Source organism: Procambarus clarkii, chromosome 53 (assembly GCF_040958095.1).
Source record: "Procambarus clarkii isolate CNS0578487 chromosome 53, FALCON_Pclarkii_2.0, whole genome shotgun sequence".
Taxonomy (NCBI): Eukaryota; Metazoa; Arthropoda; class Malacostraca; order Decapoda; family Cambaridae; genus Procambarus; species Procambarus clarkii.
Window position 1 is genome coordinate 604867 of NC_091202.1, and position 6662 is coordinate 611528.

Below are 6662 nucleotides of genomic sequence, written 5' to 3' on the forward strand. Positions count from 1 at the left end.
ACTTCTGCTCTTACCTTCATTCTTGGGTTCTTAAAATAGTACATAGGTAATGATGTTAAAGTTAATGAATATAAGCTTGTTGGTGGTGAGATTGCAAAACTGATCTGAGTAATTACGACCAGTAAGAATGCAATACCAAAAAATTAATGCTTACACAAACAAATCCACAATCGCCGTCATGAGGGTGTATGGGAATGATGGGATCATCCCTGGCGTACGCTCGAACCCTCATCATTGCCCTTGTGGGTTTGTTCATTTGATGCATCGAGCTGTTGTAATTTCTGCGTGTATTAATGCATACATGTTTGAAATAGGGAAAAGAGGATACTAAGAACTTTTTTCTCCAAGCGTTAGTAATGAAATACTTATTCTTCGGTAGCAAATTGTTCATGTTATATTTCTGTAGTTCAGTTTTGGTCGTTACAATGGACATGAATGCACTGGAGAAAGCGTCTATCAAAGGAGGACAAAGTTAACTCTCCCTCTTTCTATTCGTCACGATTGCATATCACCAGACTTCACCTGACTAGATATAGTATATAATTCCGCATGCGCAACTCATACCTTCACTTGCTTGATCAGTCCTCTCCTGACTGCACTCTTGCCCTACTTTCGCCCGTTGCTGTAACCATGGTCAAGACAAAGCCATCTGGGGAGACTTTCGTCTTGCCCAACAAGCTTCTGATGATTAAGGAGCAAGTAAGAATAATGGAGCTCTCAGCAGCTAAGATCTCGAAACTCAGGCGTCGCAACAAAGGCTTGCACCGATATGTTATGTTGAGAAACCTCAAAAGAAGAATGCAACTCGAGGTAGTGAGGGACACAACGAAATTTGCGGAAGACCTATGTAGCGATATTCCTTCCCCGTAGCTGCTTACCATGAGACACTTTAAAATGCACTCAGACATCAACTACCAGTCTGCTTAAGGGACACAGACGAGGACAAATTTGGAATGACTAAAAAATCAATGAATAAATGATCGTAATAAGGTAAATTTGAGTGATATTTTTATCGAAACGTTAGTGATAAAACAGGTGGTGTTGTTCATCAGCTATAGCTTCCTCATTTTAGGCCCCATTTATATTTTGCAGTTCAGGTTAAAAGAGGACGCTGGGATTCATCAATTGAAGTGTTAGTAACAAGACACCTGGTGTGGTTCTTCAGCTATATCTTACACTGGATAGGCCCCATTTAGATTATGCATTTCAAATTAGGTCTCCATACTATAGTATGGATATAAATTCACTTAAATGTGTCCAGCGTAAGATGGCAAAGTTTGCTCCCCAAATTAGAAACCTTTTATATGAAGAAAGATTTAACTAAGATAAAATTGTAATCACAGGAAAGGCAAGGAGTTAGGGGTGACATGATAGAGGCTTAGAAGTGGAAAAATGGACATCCCAAAGGGAATAATAATAAGGAATTAATAGGTCAACACAACATAGAACTTGCAACAATAGGTATAAATTGAATAAGTTTAGATTCAGGACAGACCTGGGTAAATACAGGTTCGGTAGCAGTGTTGTTGATTTGTTGAGCAATTCCCGTGTAACATAATAAAAGTAGGATTCTTTGATTGTTTCAAGCAAAGGTTAGAAATTCATATATGAATGATGTAACGTGGAAAATAAATAGGATCTGCCTCGAATGGGCCAATAGGCCTTCTGCAGTTCCCTTCATTCTTCCTCATATAGCCAGTAAGCCTTTTGCTTTTACCTTTATTCATATGTTCTAATGCGTACAAGTTCATGAATGGACATAACAAAAAAGATATTACTATTGTATTAAAAGTACCAGGACCAAACAATGTGTATCAATTTATTACGTTTTGATTTAGAAAATGCCTGGGTAAATACTGCATTAGTATCAGGGGTGTTGGTTTGTGGAACCAATTACCGCGTAAGATAAAAGAAGTAGGATCCATTGATTGTTTTCAGCGTAGACTGGACATATATATAAAATTGATTAGGTGGTTATAAATAGGAAAGGCCTCATATGTTCCAATAGGACTTCTGCTCTTACCTTCATTCTTGGGTTCTTAAAATAGTACATAGGTAATGATGTTAAAGTTAATGAATATAAGCTTGTTGGTGGTGAGATTGCAAAACTGATCTGAGTAATTACGACCAGTAAGAATGCAATACCAAAAAATTAATGCTTACACAAACAAATCCACAATCGCCGTCATGAGGGTGTATGGGAATGATGGGATCATCCCTGGCGTACGCTCGAACCCTCATCATTGCCCTTGTGGGTTTGTTCATTTGATGCATCGAGCTATTGTGATTTCTGCGTGTATTAATGCATACATGTTTGAAATAGGGAAAAGAGGATACTAAGAACTTTTTTCTCCAAGCGTTAGTAATGAAATACTTATTCTTCGGTAGCAAATTGTTTATGTTATATTTCTGTAGTTCAGTTTTGGTCGTTATAATATACTATGGACATGAATACACTGGAGAAAGCGTCTATCAAAGGAGGACAAAGTTAACTCTCCCTCGTTCTATTGTTCACGATTGCATATCACCTGACTAGATATAGTATATAATTCCGCATACGCAACTCATACCTTCACTTGCTTGATCAGTCCTCTCCTGACTGCACTGTTGCCTTACTCTCCCCCGTTGCTGTAGCCATGGTCAAGACAAAGCCATCTGTGGAGATTTTCGTCTTGCCCAACAAGCTTCTGATGATTAAGGAGCAAGTAATAATAATCGAGCTCTCAGCAGCTAAGATCTCGAAACTCAGGCGTCGCAACAAAGGCTTGCAAAGATATGTTATGTTGAGATACCTCAAAAGAAGAATGCAGCTCGAGTTAGTGAGGGACACAACGAAATTTGCGGAAGACCTATGTAGCGATAATCCTTCCCCGTAGCTGCTTACCACGAGACACATTAAAATGCACTCCTCAGATATCAACGACCAGTCTGCTTAAGCGACACAGACGAGGACAAATTTGGAATGACCAAAAAATCAATGAATAAATGATCGTAATAAGGTAAATTTGACTGATATTTTAATCGAAACGTTAGTGATAAGACAGCTGGTGTTGTTCATCAGCTATATCTTCCTCATTTTAGGCCCCATTTTCATTTTGAAGTTCAGGTTAAAAGAGGACGCTAGGATTTACCAATTGAAGTGTTAGTAATAGGACACCTGGTGTGGTTCTTCAGCTATATCTTACTCTGGATAGGCCCCATTTAGATTATGCATTTCAAATTTGGTCTCCATACTATAGTATGGATATATATTCACTTGAACGGGTCCAACGTAAGATGGCAAAGTTTACTCCCCAAATTAGATACCTTTTATATGAAGAAAGATTTAACTAAGATAAAATTGTAATCACAGGAAAGGCAAGGAGTTAGGGGTGACATGATAGAGGTTTAGAAGTGGAAAAATGGACATACCAAAGGGAATAATAATAAGGAATTAATAGGTCAACACAACATAGAACTTGCAACAATAGGTATAAATTGAATAAGTTTAGATTCAGGAAAGACCTGGGTAAATACTGGTTCGGTAGCAGTGTTGTTGATTTGTGTAGCAATTTCCGTGTAACATAATAAAAGTAGGATTCATTGATTGTTGCAAGCGAAGGTTAGAAAATCATGTATGAAAAATGTAACCTGGATATAAATAGGATCTGCCTCGAATGGGCCAATAGGCCTTCTGCAGTTCCCTTCATTCTGCCTCATATAGCCAATAAGTTTTTTGCTTTTACCTTTATTCATGTTCTAATGCGTACAAGTTCATGAATGGGCATAACAAAAGAGATATTACTATTGTATTAAAAGTATCAAGACCAAACAATGTGTATCAATTTAATAAGTTTAGATTTCTCAAATGCCTGGGTAAATACTGGTTCGGTATCAGTGTTGTTGATTTGTTGAGCAATTTCCATGTAACATAATAGAAGTAGGATTCCTTGATTGTTTCGAGCGTAGGGTAGAAATTCGTATATGAATGATGTAACGTTGAAAATAAATAGGCTCTGCCTCGAATGGGCCAATAGGCCTTCTGCAGTTCCCTTTATTCTTCCTCATATAGCCAGTAAGCCTTTTGCGTTTACCTTTATTCATATGTTCTAATGAGTACAAGTTCATGAATGGACATAACAAAAGAGATTACTATTGTATTTAAAGTATCAAGACCAAACAATGTGTATCAATTTAATAAGTTTAGATTTAGGAAATGCCTGGGTAAATACTGCATTAGTAACAGGGGTGTTGGTTTGTGGAACCAATTACCGCGTAAGATAAAAGAAGTAGGATCCGTTGATTGTTTTCAGCGTAGACTGGACATATATATAAAATTGATTGGGTGGTTATAAATAGGAAAGGCCTCATATGTTCCAATAGGATTTCTGCTCTTACCTTCATTCTTGGGTTCTTACAATAGTACATAGGTAATGATGTTAAAGTTAATGGATATAAGCTTGTTGGTGGTGAGATTGCAAAACTGATCTGAGTAATTACGACCAGTAAGAATGCAATACCAAAAAATTAATGCTTACACAAACAAATCCACAATCGCCGTGATGAGGGTGTACGGAAATGATGGGATCATCCCTGGCGTACGCTCGAACCCTCATCATTCATTGCCCTTGTGGGTTTGTTCATTTGATGCATCGCGCTATTGTGATTTCTGCGTGTATTAATGCATACATGTTTGAAATAGGGAAAAGAGGATACTAAGAACTTTTTTCTCCAAGCGTTAGAAATGAAATACTTATTCTTCGGTAGCAAATTGTTCATGTTATATTTCTGTAGTTCAGTTTTGGTCGTTATAATATACAATAGACATGAATACACTGGAGAAAGCGTATATCAAAGGAGGACAAAGTTAACTCTCCCTCGTTCTATTGGTCACGATTGCATATCACCAGACTTCACCTGACTAGATATAGTATATAATTCCGCATGCGCAACTCATACCTTCACTTGCTTGATCAGTCCTCTCCTGACTGCACTGTTGCCTTACTCTCGCCCGTTGCTGTAGCCATGGTCAAGACAAAGCCATCTGTGGAGATTTTCGTCTTGCCCAACAAGCTTCTGATGATTAAGGAGCAAGTAAGAATAATGGAGCTCTCAGCAGCTAAGATCTCGAAACTCAGGCGTCGCAACAAAGGCTTGCACAGATATGTTATGTTGAGAAACCTCAAAAGAAGAATGCAGCTCGAGTTAGTGAGGGACACAACGAAATTTGCGGAATGCAGCTCGAGTTAGTGAGGGACACAACGAAATTTGCGGAAGACCTATGTAGCGATAATCCTTCCCCGTAGCTGCTTACCACGAGACACATTAAAATGCACTCCTCAGATATCAACGACCAGTCTGCTTAAGCGACACAGACGAGGACAAATTTGGAATGACCAAAAAATCAATGAATAAATGATCGTAATAAGGTAAATTTGACTGATATTTTAATCGAAACGTTAGTGATAAGACAGCTGGTGTTGTTCATCAGCTATATCTTCCTCATTTTAGGCCCCATTTTCATTTTGAAGTTCAGGTTAAAAGAGGACGCTAGGATTTACCAATTGAAGTGTTAGTAATAGGACACCTGGTGTGGTTCTTCAGCTATATCTTACTCTGGATAGGCCCCATTTAGATTATGCATTTCAAATTTGGTCTCCATACTATAGTATGGATATATATTCACTTGAACGGGTCCAACGTAAGATGGCAAAGTTTACTCCCCAAATTAGATACCTTTTATATGAAGAAAGATTTAACTAAGATAAAATTGTAATCACAGGAAAGGCAAGGAGTTAGGGGTGACATGATAGAGGTTTAGAAGTGGAAAAATGGACATACCAAAGGGAATAATAATAAGGAATTAATAGGTCAACACAACATAGAACTTGCAACAATAGGTATAAATTGAATAAGTTTAGATTCAGGAAAGACCTGGGTAAATACTGGTTCGGTAGCAGTGTTGTTGATTTGTGTAGCAATTTCCGTGTAACATAATAAAAGTAGGATTCATTGATTGTTGCAAGCGAAGGTTAGAAAATCATGTATGAAAAATGTAACCTGGATATAAATAGGATCTGCCTCGAATGGGCCAATAGGCCTTCTGCAGTTCCCTTCATTCTGCCTCATATAGCCAATAAGTTTTTTGCTTTTACCTTTATTCATATGTTCTAATGCGTACAAGTTCATGAATGGGCATAACAAAAGAGATATTACTATTGTATTAAAAGTATCAAGACCAAACAATGTGTATCAATTTAATAAGTTTAGATTTCGGAAATGCCTGGGTAAATACTGGTTCGGTATCAGTGTTGTTGATTTGTTGAGCAATTTCCATGTAACATAATAGAAGTAGGATTCCTTGATTGTTTCGAGCGTAGGGTAGAAATTCGTATATGAATGATGTAACGTTGAAAATAAATAGGATCTGCCTCGAATGGGCCAATAGGCCTTCTGCAGTTCCCTTTATTCTTCCTCATATAGCCAGTAAGCCTTTTGCGTTTACCTTTATTCATATGTTCTAATGAGTACAAGTTCATGAATGGACATAACAAAAGAGATTACTATTGTATTTAAAGTATCAAGACCAAACAATGTGTATCAATTTAATAAGTTTAGATTTAGGAAATGCCTGGGTAAATACTGCATTAGTAACAGGGGTGTTGGTTTGTGGAACCAATTAC